Source organism: Gekko japonicus, unplaced genomic scaffold (assembly GCF_001447785.1).
Source record: "Gekko japonicus isolate JY-2015 unplaced genomic scaffold, Gekko_japonicus_V1.1 scaffold182, whole genome shotgun sequence".
Lineage (NCBI taxonomy): Eukaryota > Metazoa > Chordata > Lepidosauria > Squamata > Gekkonidae > Gekko > Gekko japonicus.
In genome coordinates, this window is record NW_015173128.1 from 917,737 (window position 1) to 932,728 (window position 14,992).

At 50.2% G+C, this 14,992-nt stretch overlaps 1 protein-coding gene across 1 annotated transcript in view; it reads left to right on the forward strand.

The window, feature by feature from the left end:
* Positions 1-82: 82 nt before the first annotated feature.
* ABR (active BCR-related) overlaps positions 83-14,992 on the forward strand; it is a 169,389-nt gene continuing 154,479 nt past the window's right edge. Inside the window, exon 1 of the mRNA XM_015422061.1 lies at positions 83-166. The gene's annotated coding sequence lies outside the window, so the exon portion shown is untranslated. The remainder of the gene's footprint in view (positions 167-14,992) is intronic.

The window sequence follows — 14,992 nt, forward strand, 5'->3', positions numbered from 1 at the left end:
CGGCGCGGGGACCGGGCGGCCGCGTCGCCTCCCGCAGCTCGCAGCCGTCCCCAGCGCCCCTCCGGAGAGCGGGAGTCGGCCGGCTGCAGCAGCGGCCCCGAGCCAGGGGGCGGCAGCGACGGGACCACCAGCGGCAGCTCGGACCGCGAAGACGCCTCCTCGGCAGGTAGGGACCCCGGGCAGCGCCTGGCGCGCGGAGGTAGACTGCCGCGGGACGTGGAGGCTCCCTTTCGCTAGACGGATCCGTCCGACGTGAGCGGGTCGAGCCTTGGGCTGAAGCCGGTGGCCTCTCCTTGACGTCTTGTGACGCGGAGTCCCCGAAGTGAATTCCGTGGGGGGAAAGGGACTTTCTGTCCTCTCTCCTGATTGGCCATCTTCTTTTGGGGGGTCCTTCCCCCCCATGTCTGAGAAGGGGTGACAGCAATACCTGGTTCCACTGTTCCCTCTAAGCTGAGTTCGTGTGAGCTAGGTCACAGTTTTTTAGCCTCCGGCTCACACATTTTTGTCTCCGCTCAGGAAGGATGGGTGGCTCCAGAGCAATCACAACTTTCATGCCAGTAGCTCACAAAGTAGGATTTTTGCTCACCAGACTCCACAGCTTAGAGGGAGCATTGCCTGGTTCATGAATATATCAGGTCTGCCCCCCCCCCCTCATTTAAGAGTTTAAGTTATATATGCTCACAGGTGACATTTTCCCCAGTTGGATCCTGCTTTCTTAATGTTTAAATCTCAAAACTCAGCAAGTGCCTACTCAGAAGTGGTATCTTCTTGCTTGGAAGCCCACTTCCCAATCCTAGATAAGTAGGGGATTGTGGGGGTCACTCAGCTCTTTGCACATGCTCAGAGTCCCTCTTGCCTTGATTTGTAGCCTCTCCCCAGCCTTGGCAGTGAAAACTTGCCAGAGTGCCAAGCCCTGGCTAGTTGTGGCTCAGAGAGTTCACAGCAAGCCTGTAGCCAGGATTTTTTAATTTGGGCCTTTAAATAAGTTGGGAGGGCACCCCACACAGACACCCCCAGGGAGCACCACAAAAAAAATAAAACATTGGAAGTTGGGGGGCCTGAGCTGGATGGGGAGTCGGGGGCATTGGCAGCAAGTCGGGGGGGGGCGGGCCCCGAGATGCCCCACTGTCGCTACGAGCCTGGTTCACAGCATGCCAACATGAGATGGTCCACGGGGCACATGCTTGAGAAAAAGCAACTTCAGGGACTGAATGAAAGCCCCTGTCTTCTGTCTTTGAAGATTCCAGATCTATTAAGTTCCTTTGGCATCTTGAGCTGCATAAATCTCACTCTGTCTGAGAGCTTCCTCTCGCTGGGGAGACTTTGAGGCTTTCAAACCCCAAGACTGCATTTCTGCAGTGGGCTGCGTTCCAGTTCTGGAGGTTTGGGCTTGGTCTCGGCGGTGTGGGAAGGGGTGCGCTTTCCTGGGGGGTTGACCTAGATCTGTTCCATCACATTTCTGAGGGAATGGAGGATGGCGTTTGTTTGGCGCTGCGACCGGTTCCCACGTGTGAGTTCATCACTAGGCGACACCTTTACCTGTTTGAATGAGCATCAGAAAGGGATGCGGGACGTCACCTGCCCTTGATACTCCTGCAGTCTTCTTCGATGGAATGAATTCAGTCCACGCGCTTGGCTCCCGGCCGGGTTCACACGGGGCTCGGCATGCAAGTTTGCTACTCCTTGAGAATTCTGGCCCTCTTATTCTATCCACAGCGGCCTGTTTACACGTCCAAGCCATCGCTTGACATTGTAGACAGTGGGAGAGGAATCTGTCTAGTTCAGGGGCTAGAAGAAGCTTTCGCCTAGGTTCTCCTTGGGCTCTTCTGTTTATTTACACCAGTTTGGTGTAGTGGTTAAGTGCGCGGACTCTGATCTGTGAGAACCGGGTTTGATTCCCCGCTCCTCCACTTGCACCTGGCTGGATGACCTTGGGCAAGCCATAGTTCTGGCACAGCTGTTCTTGAAAAAAGAGCAGTTTGCGTCAGAGCTCTCTCAGCCCCGCCTACCTCGCAGGGTGTCTGTTGTGGGGAGGGGAAGGGAAGGGAAAGGAGTTTGTAAGCCGCTCTGAGACTCCTTCGGGTAGTGAAGGGTGGGGTATAAATCCAATCTCTTCTCTCTTCTTCATCCCCCCCCACCCCCACCAGCAGGCATATTTCATCTGGTGCACTTCGGGCAATGATGTGTCTCCACTTGGTCTGTGGCATGCTGCAGGTCTGGGTGTTGCGAATGGAATAGGGGGCAGAGAGTGGTTTGTGGGGGCTGTCTGCCAGTAGTGGAAAGTGCCGTCGAGTTGCAGCCAACTTATGGTGACCCCATAGTTTTCAACAGGGGTCATTTCGTAGAAAAAGAGGTGCAGGAGCTCATTAGCATAACTCATTAGCATAACTTATTTGCATATGCCACACCCCCTGACATCACTGGAAGTGTGTCAGAAGGCAACACCCACCGCTGAGGTTCCACTGGACTGTTTTGGATTGCTAGCTATTGGGGGGGGGGGGACGTGCAGATCTACCCTCAGAGGAGGGAGAGCTTGTACCTGAATAAAACTTGGTCTTAAAGGTGCCACTGAACTGTTTTGGGCCAGGGGGCCGGGGGAGCTCTGCAACTTACCTGGCTGCTTCTTGCTCTGACTGAGGGCTGCTGGGAGCAGGGGGTGGGGCTTGTTGCATGTGCCCGCCCCCTGGGCTCTTTACTGCCGGAGCTCCACTCCTGTGCGCTCCTGCAGGAAATGACCCCTGGTTTTCAAAGCAAGAGACGTTCAGAGGTGGTTTGCCATGGCCAGCCTCTGCACAGCGACCCTGGACTTCCTCGGTGGTCTCTCATCCAAGTACTAGCTGGGGCTGACCCTGCTTAGCTTCTGAGATCTGATGGAATTGGGCCAGTCGGGGCTACCCAGGTCAGGGCGGCTGTCTTTCTTCTAGACCCTGTTGTATTCTCCGGCCTGTTAATGCCTTGTATGGTTGTACCACTCTGTCCCCTTTTTAAGTGCTTTTAGTTTTTAAGATGCCACTGAGCTTCTGTTCTGTTTTGCTTTGTGCACCCTCCTGCTACTCTTGAAGTTGCAACAGTAAAGTGTGAGCTGTTTTGGAATAACTTTATTTGTTTCTTGGGTGAACATGGGTGTAATCTGATTGCAGACTGGTTAACATTTAGCAGGATCCTTAGCCTGGGACCAGAGAGACAGATCTCGCTGATAAGCAGTAGCCCAAATGACCATTACTGGATTAGGGGGAAAGCAAGATCACCTTGAAGGCTGGGAAACGGAATGCAAACGTTTAAGAGCTTCATCTTGTCACACTTTATTCTTTTCCTTGAAACGGCAGACATTTAACAGAGGCGTGTTTTCCAAGCCAGGAAATGCATGAATGGCGATGTCTATATCTGTTGAATTTCTGACATGCTGTTAGGAAAACGCAGCAGCTGTGCCAAATGTGGGGAGCTCTGTGCAGACCTAGTGCCTAAAATGTGGAAGCAAGTTCCAAACAGATTTGGCACTGTGACTAGAAACATTCAATCTTTCCCCTACCCCAGTTCTGTGGGGGGTTTTTTTGGCTTCGGGAATGTGATTGGCACACGAGCCAGAGAGCTGGTGCCTCTTAAAATTAATCTGCCCTACTTCATACCACTCAGCCTGGTCGACTGACTTCCATAGGTTGGTTGAGAAGTTCAGTTAGGTGTACAGTGTTGTGTACTCTGACTGGCAGTGGCTCTTTGGGGTTTCAGGTAGAGGTCATAGAATCAGAGAATGTTAGAGTTGGAAGGGCATCTAGTCCATTGGGCACTGTAGGGCATCTAGTCCAACCCCCTGCACTCTGCAGGAGCATAGTTGAAAGAGAGCCCTACCACATACCCGAAAGATGGTCATCCAGCCTCCGCTTGAAAACGTCCAGCGAAGGGGCATCCACCACCTCCCGAGGCAGTCTGTTCCACTGCTCTTTCCAGTCACTGGTCTTTCCGGTCACCTGCTATCTGATCTTTCTTTTAACTGGAGATCTCAGGGATTGAACCTGGGACCTTCTGCATGCTGAGCAGATGCTCTGCCACTGAGCCACAGCCCCTCCCCGGGAAAGCGGTGCTCAGGGCATGGAGAGTGATTCCTAACGTTACCTAATGCTCTGTGTTCAGACACTTTGAAAATCTGTGCCGTGAAAAGCTAGGCTTTGGAGTTGCTTCTTTGTGCACGGTCTTGCTTTATTTGGCACATAGATTCTTCTTCTCGGGGAAGAAGAAGAAGAGATTGGATTTATACCCCGCCCTTCACTTGGAGTCTCAGAGTGGCTTACAAACTCCTTTCCCTTCCCCTCCCCACAACAGACACCCTGTGAGGTAGGTGGGGCTGAGAGAACTCTGACACAAACTGCTCTTTCAGGAACAGCTGTGCCAGAGCTTGTGACTGACCCAAAGTCACATCAGCAGGTGCAAGTGGAGGAGTGGGGAATCAAACCCGGTTCTCCCAGATTAGAGTCTGCACACTTAACCACTACACCAGACTGGCTCTCTGGGAAGGATGAAGAGTTCCATGAGGCAGCCTCGAGAGAATCTACGTGCAGCCGGTTCCTCCAGCTTCTTAGATTGTGCTGGGTATTGCCAGCACCTGCCACATGTAGGTCCTACGCTTCCAAGGCTGTCTTCAAAACCCATAGGGACTAGATACCTCTTTTCCTCTTTTTTTTTAAAAAAAGGCAGTGCTTCGATTGTGAGGATGCTCAGTTTCTGCATCTGCACGGAGTGATCGGTGAACTGGGCCTGTTCCTTTCACAACCAGGAAGCTGTGACTGGTGGCTTCTGTGTTAGCGCGGTTTGAATTCCGAATCGGTAGGGACCGGGCTGCTCTGTCCCTCCTTTCTGGTGTAGACCCCTTTGACGGAAGAGCACTTGCTTTATCAGACTGTGTGTGTGTCTGGGGGGGGGAGAGGTTTCTTTGAAACCCATCGACCTGCCGGCCGTGTCCACGTGACTCTCCCCCTCTCCTTCTTTTAATTAGCTAAAAGCCGTCTCTTGGCACTGCTGCTCCAGTGCAGGACAAGAATCAGCTCAAGTTTCTTCTGTGTTTGACATCCTGCCGAATCTCCTGAGCAATCTGGCCAGCCCCGAGTTTGGCTGGAGGCTGCTTTAATGAGTTGTGAGCGAAAGCCCGACTCCCTCAAAATGACCTATTGCCCCAGAAATTGCCCTCCCGGATTGGCCTTGAAGATGCCAATTGGTGACGCTTTCCCTGGGTGCTGAAGGCACTGCAGGGCTATTCCCCCCCCCCCCTTCCTGGCTAGTTTCTGGCATGCGTAGCTGCTCTCCTGTGCCTGCAGCTCTGATCCCCAGGGCAAAGCAATTCCATTTAATTTTGCTGTGGTTTTTTAGCTTGCACAGTTTGGGAGCGTCTTTCAGTGATATTTTGGAGGCTTCAGAACTGGGCGGTTGCTTGGAGTTGGGTGGTAACGTTTTGGTTTCTGTGAGTCCTCCCCCCCCCCACACACACGCACACCTCTGCTGGTGCCACCTCACGTAAACACAGCCGGAGTCTCTCTTCTCTCCCCTCAAACTTGGTGCCTGTGCTGTTTGGGAAATGCGACGAGCCTTCTTTGTTGCACATGTCATTTTCTGTGGTTGGATTTTGATAAAAGCTCTGCGGCTATCACTTCTGCAGGCTAGTTATTTCTGTTTCTAATCTTTGGGGAGATCTTTGAGAGACAACGGTGACTGACTGTGCATCGGCATTGCAAGCACAGCTCTTGGAACTGGGGGCAGGATCCAGCCCTTCGGAGGACCTTGGCTTTAGTTTCCTGGAAATAAAGCAAGCGTCTGGTTCTCCTTAGAGTTTCTCTACGTGTCAGTTTCAAAGAGAATGATTTTGAAAAGCGCATTATTTTGGTGTAATGGACAGTTGAGCATCATGGGCTCGTGAAAGGGTACGATATTGCTGGGAAATCCGGGATACGGTACCGTCTGCTGGCACGACACTCGACCCGACTTTTTCCTTTCCATCCGAGTCTATTTAGAAGGTGGATATAAAGCATCTTCTGAAAGTAGCTGTGGGCTGGATGGCGGACAGTGAAGTGAAGTTTACCCCAGATAATCCCAGTGCATGGTTGGTTGATGATGTGGTGGTCAGCCCGGGAGGGTCAGCCTCCGCTGGAAGGGTTTGACCTCCTTTGGAAAGAGCAGATTTGCTTGAACTACCCTTGGCCAATGTTCCCTCTAAGCTTTGGAGTCTTGTGAGCGAAAATTCTACTTTGTGAGCTACCAGCATTAAAGTTGTGAGCAAGTGATTTGGCTGCTGCATGGATTAGTTCGCTCTGGAGCCATCCTTCCTGAGCTAAGACAAAAATGTGTGAGCTAGAGGCTAAAAAGCTGTGAGCCAGCTCACACTAACTCAGCTTAGTGGGAACACTGCCCTTGGCCGACTTTGGTGGGCGTAACAGCCGTGACCCTTCCTGGATTTGGCCACAGTCGCCCGTGCTCTGGTCACACCTGGATTGGAGTCCTGTGGTGTGGCCCACGTGGTGCCACCCTGAAGAATCTTGTTTCAGAGTTTCAGTTAGTACAGAATTCTACAGCAAGACGATTCGACAGGGCTGCCCACCACTGGCCGTGACCTTTAAAGCTCCAGAGCAGTGTGGGACTCTGGGATATTTCAAGGGCCACTTCCTGTTGTCTGAACCTGCCCGTCTAGTACGATCATCCACTGAGACCCTGGCCAGTGGGCCAAGAGAATTTCCCCTCCTCCCCCGCTCAAATACTAGAACTTGGGAGCACCCAGTAAATTTTGCTGGGCAGAATAGTCTAAGCCAGGGGTGTCAAACATGTGGCCCGGGGGCCGGTTCAGGCCACCAGAGGGCTTCTATCAGGCCCGCAGAGGAACTGGCTGTCTTCTGCTTCTCCTTCCAGTTCTGCTGCTGCTGCGTCATCGTAGGTTTGCAGCTTACAGATACACACCTGAACAGCATACTCAGGATTGGAACAGCACAGACATTTTGATGCAATAATTCAGAGCGAGAGGTGTCACTGTTAAATAGACAAAATATTGCGAGAGTGCTAATGTTTTAAGCATGTTTTTATTTTAAGTAAACCCTTTGTGTTTGTGTTCTTTATAAAGTTTATATCTCCGCTACCTGGCATTACATTTTATGACATACATGGCCCGGCCCAACAAGGTCTCATTTATGTCGGATCCGGCCCTCATAACAAATGAGCTCAACACAAATGAGTCTAAGCACATGACTACTTCATTTATTTCACTTGTGGAATTTACTGCTACAAGATGCAAGGCTAGCCCTGATGGCTTAGGAAGGGGCTGGGTATGTATTCATGGAGAGGGAGTCTATCAAGGGCCGTTAGCCAGGATGGCTAAATGGAACCTCCATGGTCAGAGGCAGTGGGCCTCTGAATTTATTTTATTTATTTATTTTATTCAACTTACATCCTGCCCTCCCCGCAAGCGGGCTCAGACAGATCACATAAGACATGACAGTAAAACAATAGAGGATCACAAATAGTATAAGGTTAAAAATTTAATGTTGAGAGGACGATAATAAGACCTGCATAAGACGTTGCCTGGGTAGCGACAGTTGCTCCGCAGTTGCTGGGCGGAAACAGCAGCAGACTCTGTACCTGTGGGGGGGGGAATCGAGTTGCCCGCCTCCCAGGAGGCCCCCAGCTCCCTTGTGAACAAGTGAGGTGGAACAGTTCCAGATAGCGGGGAGGGGGCTACTCCTCAATTCATGTCCCAAAGTGAGAGGAGATTGGCTGCGGCAGTTTTGCGCATCTCTGTGCTAATTACATTTCTCTGACTGAATTCCAGTTTTGGTTCAGTGAGGCTGCCAGAGATATCAGGAGCGGGTGGCCGGATGTCCTCTTTTGAGAGGACGTGTCCTCTTTTTTGGTGTCTGGCCTCTTTTGGGCTCTTTTTCAAAAACTGATGAGAATGTCCTCTTTTCGAGTCGGAAGAGGAATATTCCTAGTTAGTAGCAATGATCGCAGTTCAAATAGAAGGCGATCACTTGTTTGAAGTAGTCAGTCGGGAAAGATGTCCTCTTTTTTGCTTTTCAAAACAGGAGCTTGTAAAGATAGTTTTTGCACTGGTGTTCCCTCAGTGATGCTGACAAGATCCTTGTGGTTGTGGAAACCAAGAGCCAGTTTGGTGTGGCGGTTAGGAGCGCGGACTCTAATCTGGGAGAACCTTGTTTGATTCCCCACTCCTCCACATGTAGCTGCCGGTGTGACCTTGGGTCGCCCACAAGTTCTTTCAGAGCTGTTCTCTCAAGGACAGTTCTTGAGAGAGGGCTCTCTCAGCCCCACCTACCTCACAGGGTGTCTGTTGTGGGGAGGGGAAGGGAAAGGGGTTATAAACTGCTCTGAGACTCCTTCAGGTAGTGAAGGCCGGGTATAAATCCAATCTGTTAATCTTCTCTAAATTGGGTCCTAATTGGCTGGTCAAAACGTGCCAGTGTGGGTAGGGCATCTCACTAGCTGAGGGAACTTCTATCAGAAAGCACTTCATGTAAAAAGCTGTCAGCATAGAAGGACAGGGGCACAGAGCCAATTCTAGGCCTGTATAAAAGCAGCCCTCTGTTGGCAGGGTGTGTGTGTGGGGGGACAACTTCACGTGTTCCTGGATGATCAGAAGAAGAAGAGTTGTTTTTGATACCCCGCTTTTCTCTACCCTCCAGAGTCTCAAAGCGGCTTACAGTCTCCTTTCCCTTCCTCTCCCCACAACAGGCACCTTGTGAGGCAGGTGGGGCTGAGAGAGCTCTGAGAGAACTGGGACTGGCCCCCAAAGTCACCCAGCAGGCTTCATGCGGAATCAGACCCCGTTCTCCAGATTTGAGTCTGCTGTTCTTAACCACTACACCACACTGGCTGTAGTTATGGGATGGAAATGGCCCTGGTATTCTTCATTTACAGAAGGACCGGGGGTGCATCTCTCCAGGTCCCACTCAGTCATTCTGTGTCATTTGACATCATTGACTGTTTCGTCACAGTCAGGCCTTTACAGCTTACAGAGGGTGTGTATCTATATGTGTAACAGCTTTTGTGTGGTTTTGATCTCTCTTAGCAGGGCACATAAAGAAGGTGACTGTAAATAGTGCCATATGCAAGGCTTTGGGATTTTCCTTGCAAAATTCCACGAAGATTGATATAGTTTTGTATATATTTATTTACTTCTTTTATTCTCCATCTTGCTAAAGTGGGGATTTGAACCTGGGCCCCTCAGATCCTACTCTGGCACTCTAACCACTATACCACACTGGCCCTCTATGCCTGGAGTCTTTAATATTGATGTCTGGACTAGTCACCCAACGTTTTGGAGTGGGTTGTCAACGGTATTCTGGTTTCACACACGTACCATTAAATTAAGCCTCTCGAAGTGGCTGTCTCTGCCCTGGGTTGAGGCTGTGGTCAAGCAGCTGAGGAGGAACATGCTAAGGTGGAGTCCAGAGAAGATGGAGATGGTGGTAGTTGATAAGGATCGTGTTCTGGAAGGGGCTGTGCTGCCCACTCTGGGTGGAGTGACCTTTCTGCAGTCAGAATCTGTTAAAAGCGTGAGAGTGTGCCATGACCCAACTTTGTTGCTGGAGAAGCAAGTTAGTTTGATGGTGAAGAGTGCTCTTTCCCAGCTGTAGATCCCAGCCGTGTTGGTCTGAAGGAACAGAACAAAGTTTGAGTCCAGTGGCACCTTTAAGACTAGCAAAGTTTAATCCTGGGTATAAGCTTTCCTGTGCACGGACACTTCTTCAGAAGCATTCAGGTGGGTAGCCACAAGGCTATTTTTGGGCAGGAATACAGGAATGCACAGGAACGGAGTTCCGGCTGGCTCCCAAGTTGGCCATGCCCAGCAGGAACTCATTAGCATAATAGGCCACACCCAACAGCAGAAACTCATTAGGATTCTTGCTGGCTAATCGCTGTTACAATAAATTCATTCATTCATTAGGATTGGCTACATTAGGGGTGTGTGGCCTAACATGCAAAGGAGTTCCTGCTACAAGAAAAGCCCTGGTTTGACCACAAACAAGGTAAACAGAATAAGAAGGAAAAGGTGGGTGTGGCTGGATAACCACACTTCTGGTAACATGTGGGTGCGGCCTAATGTGCTAATGAGCTGTGCTGTCAGGGGTGTGGCCCAATATGCTAATGAGTTCCTGCTGTTGGGTGTGGCCTATTATGCTAATGAGTTCCTGCTGGGCTTTTTCTACAAAAAGAGCCCTGGGTAGCCATGTTGGTTTGAAGCAGCAGAACAAAGTTTGGATCCAGTGGCACCTTTAAGACCAACAAAGTTTAATTCTGGATATAAGCTTTCGTGTGCACGCACACTTCTTCAGATATCGGTATCTGATGAAGACCGCATGCATATGAAAGCTTAGAATTAAACTTTGTTGGTCTTAAAGGTGCCACTGGACCCAAACTTTGTTCTTTTCCCAACTGTATCAGACATGGAGGTTATTTTCCCTTTGAGACTCAGCTGGTGCAGCCCCACTAAGTCATCCTGCTATGTAACCTCGGGGTTAGACCAGTGTTCCCTCTAAGCTGAGTTAGTATGAGCTAGCTCACAGTTTTTTAGCCTCCGGCTCACACATTTTTGTCTTGGCTCAGGAAGGAGGGCTCCAGAGCAAACTGATTTATGCAGTTGCCAGATCACTCGCTCACCACTTTAATGCCAGGAGCTCACAAAGTAGAATCTTTGCGCACAAGACTCCATATCTTGGAGGGAACATTGGGTTAGACTACTGTAGTGCATTCTACATGGGATTGCCCTTGAAGGTGGCATGGAAATGACTGCCAGTCCAAAATGCAACAGCTTGGCTTTTGGAGGCAGCTAGGCAGTTGAATCATGTCACACCCATTCTGGAACGTCTGTGCTGGTTTCTGACGTGTTCCCAGGTCTGATTCGAAGGGTTGACGCTAACCTTTAAAGCTCTTCAAGGCCTGTAGCCCGCATGCTCGGAGAACTTTCTCTTCCTTTATTGAACTGCAGCTCTTGCAAAAGGTTCTTCCAGGGTGGTCTGACAGTGACTGCGGCCCAGGCGTGGGCCTCCTCCTTAGTAACCCCAGCATTATGGGATGTCCTGTCTGAATCAGCATCCCTCAGATGATGTAGAAAGGAGGCTTATAGACAAACTTTGGACTGATGTTAATTCTTTGGGCAGCTTTGTTTGTGACTGCTGATTTTAATTTGTATTTCAGTTTAAATGGCCACGTGTCCCTTGTTAGAGAAAGTGCAGTGTGTACATTCTTCAATAAAATAAATGCCATTCCCTCAGAGACAAACTGAGCAGGGACTAGACCAATGTCCCTCTAAGCTGTGGAGTCTTGTGAGCAAAAATTCTACTTTGTGAGCTCCTGGCATTAAAGTTGTGAGCGAACGATTTGGCTACTGCATAAGTCAGTTTGCTCTGGAACCATCCTTCCTGAGTGGAGACAAAAATGTGTGAGCCAGAGGCTTAAAAACTGTGAGCTAGCTCACACTAACTCAGCTTAGAGGGAACACTGGACTAGACTTCCTTTGTAGTCACTCCTTGCCTGTGGAACTCCTTGCCTCCAGGTATCCTCCCTTGTGCCTAGTTCAGATAGCTCTAGTTCATAGGGCAAAACTTTTTTGGTTGGTTCAGATCCTTGTTTTTTTTACATTGTGATTTCTCCCTCCTTCCCCCTCTGCTCTGTGGCGTCCACTGTGGGCGGTGAGTTTACTTTTAATGGCTTCCAGTTTGTAAGGCTGATAATGGTTGATCTTCTGCCTCTCTGGTGTGCCATGTAAGATTATGTCCAAACAAGGGGAAAAGACTAGTGTCACAGGAGGAGAACCTATGATTCGCTCCTTACACTGTGAACCTTGTGGTCTGTTGAAATTGCTGAAATCAGGTTCCACTTATACAGCCGGCAAACTGAAGAAGTCAAAGGAAACGCATCTTCCAAGTATCTAGAATGGGCGTCTTTGCAAAGGCTGTTTGGAAAATGTTATGACTATGTGGACTCCTCCTATCAAGTTACACTGACTACATGGACTTTAGGTCTTATCTTCAAAGGAGGAAATATTGTATCTTATGCCTTATTATAGTCACAGTATATGCATTCATGTTGTTGTTGTGACACCACCAACTGTATAATTGTTTAATATATTGTTTTGGCAATCTTTGATGGTGTTTTCTACTAGTGTAAGATTACGGGCAGGGTGTATCACTTTAAAATGGGCACCTTGGTCATAAACCAGTTTCATGGAAGTGCTGGCAGCAGTGTGGTGAAATGCCTTGCATGCTTGGTGGTCACGCCCCGCATTGCAAAAATTCTGGAAAACAGCAGTCCATCACAAGATGAGACTCATAAACCAGAGTCAGGCCCTCCCAAGGAGCTCTTGGGTGGTACTCAAGAATGGTACAGAAAAGCTGATGGATTATTATTATCTGCGCTCTTGTGACATGTGAAGGATATGCTAATGCATGAGATGAGACGTTGATTCTCTCATGTATGTGATGGGTAGCGATAAGGGTTCAGGGAGTGGCCGATAGATGATGAAAGGCGATAAAGGCAGATGTCCTTGATCGGTATTGTTGGCTTAGGTGTATGGCATAGCTTTATGACGAGTGCATAATTGTAAAACTCTCTTCTCATAAACAGGACCAGAGAGAACAAAAGAGAGCAGGTGAAGCCAGATTTTCTGGGATCGTAGGGGAGGCCTCTTCAGTGCCTGGCCAGAAGCAACAGTGGCAGTCTAAATAATGCAAGCACACGTTAATAGATTTGGGGGTGGGGGATACTTGACACCAAGGCAGTCCAAATTCTGCACCCCAAGCTTTGCCAAAGCGCAGGGCACATCTTTTTGTGCACGTGAACCTCTCAAAGGGATGGAGCTGATTTGTTCACTTTTGTGGTCTGGTGAAAGTTACAAAGTTGATACATTACTGTGGGCTTGGGCAATGATTTAATTTTATTTCCTGGGCTGCCCCCTCCTACCAGTATGCATGTGCTCCCACTATGCGCATCCCATCTCATTAAGGACGCCTAAAGATAAAAGTTATTTTGCTTTTCAGTTTGGTGTAGTGAGAGCCAGTTTGGTGTAGTGGTGAAGAGTGCAAGCTCCAATCTGGGAGAGCCAGGTTTGATTTCCCACTCCTCCACATGCAGCTGCTAGTGTGACCTTGGGTCAGTCATAAGTTCTTTCAGAGCTCTTCTCTCGAGCAGTTCTCGAAAGAGTTATCTCAGCCCCACCTACCTCACAAGGTGTCTGTTGTGGGGAGGGGAAGGGAAAGGGATTGTAAGCCGCTCTGAGACTCCTTCGGGCAGTGAAGGGTGGGGTATAAAGCCAATCTCCTCCTCCTCTCTACCGAGGCCCAGACACCGGTTACCTCCGTGGTCTCTCAACTTGGTAGAAGAAGAAGAAGAGGAAGAGGAAGAGAAAGAGGAAGAGATTGGATTTATCCCCCGCCCTTCACTACCCAAAGGTGTCTCAGAGCGGCTTACAAACTCCTTTCCCTTCCCCTCCCCACAACAGACACCCTGTGAGGTAGGTGGGGCTGAGAGAGCTCTTGACAGAAACTGCTCTTTTTCAAGAACAGCTGTGCCAGAGTTATGGCTTGCCCAAGGTCATCCAGCCAGGTGCAAGTGGAGGAGTGGGGAATCAAACCCGGTTCTCCCAGATTAGAGTCAGTGCACTTAACCACTACACCAAACTGGTAGATCGAATGGGCTAAGCAGGGGTGTCGAACTCACTGGAAATGTGCTATTTAAAGTTCAAAAAATCTTTAATTGTGTTTGTCTGTGTCCTTTATAAAGTTTACATCTCCACTGCCTGGCATTACGTTTTATGGCCCGGCCCAACAAGGTCTCATTTATGTCAGATCTGGCCCTCATAACAAATGAGCTCGACACCCCTGGGCTAAAGTGTGGCTTGATTGGCCATTGAGGCTGAGTCGAGGGGAAAGCGCGATCTAATTGGTCAGTGGTTATTAAGTGGACTGTGGAGGGAGGACAGAAGGAGGGATTTTGGCTGGCCGTGAAGCTGGAAGGGTGGGGGTGGGGCGGCTCTCTTATCGCCTTGACTGCAGAAGGCAAAGAAAGAAAGGATGTGCTGAAAGCGTGGGAGATTCGGTGTTGCCTCAAGAGCCACAGTGGCTGTTTCCAGAGCTAAGGCTGCCGTCCGTCCCCCGTCCCCCAATCTATATAATGTGCTGATGGCCAAATGTGCAAAACTGAATGGTGGGAGAGGCCGGCTGGAAGGGGGGGGGTTTGTCCCTCGTCTCCCCACCCAGCACGTGGACTTCCCACTGACATCTGGCTGTTCCCGGTGCTCTTCAATCTCTGTCTGTATCTTTCCTTCACCACATGATGGTGCACAGCAAGGAGTGCTTGCTGGGGGGGGGGATCGTGTGGGTGGGGGAAAAGGTTGCAGAAAGCAACCCTGAGAAGCCAAAGGCAGCCCCGTAGCTAGGGAATTTTTTGGGAGGGGGCCTCAGGTGGGGCGCCAGCTAATTAAATCAAAGCACAATGCAGACGGCAAGTTGGGGCACTTTGGGGGTGGCTCGGGAAGGATGGGGCCCCAGAAGAAAGACTAGGGGGCCGGGCCCCGTGGGCCCCACGATAGCTACGGGCCAGGCCAAAGGTGTGCATGGCTTTCTTCTAGTGCTTGCTCTGGTGGCTGTGTGCACCCTTTGAGTGATTACCCCTCCTTTCCTAGGAAGCGCCTTCAGGCTGTTCTCTGGCTTCTTTACCGGGGCCTTCGAAGCAAAGAGAATGGGCAGGAGAGCTCCTCTGTTACACCCCCGGGGGAGCATTACGCTCCTTGCAGAATAACCTACTGGTGGTCCCCCCCTGCCCCCCCCCCGGCCCTGGAGATATCCGGCTGTCCTCAACCATCTCTGCCCTGGCCCCGAACTGATGGAACTCTCTGGCAAATAACATCAGGGCCCTGCGGGATCTTATGCAATTCCACAGGGCCTGTAAAGGCAGAGATGTTCCGCCAGGTGTCTGGTTGAGGACAGCGATGGTTTACCTCACGGCTGGC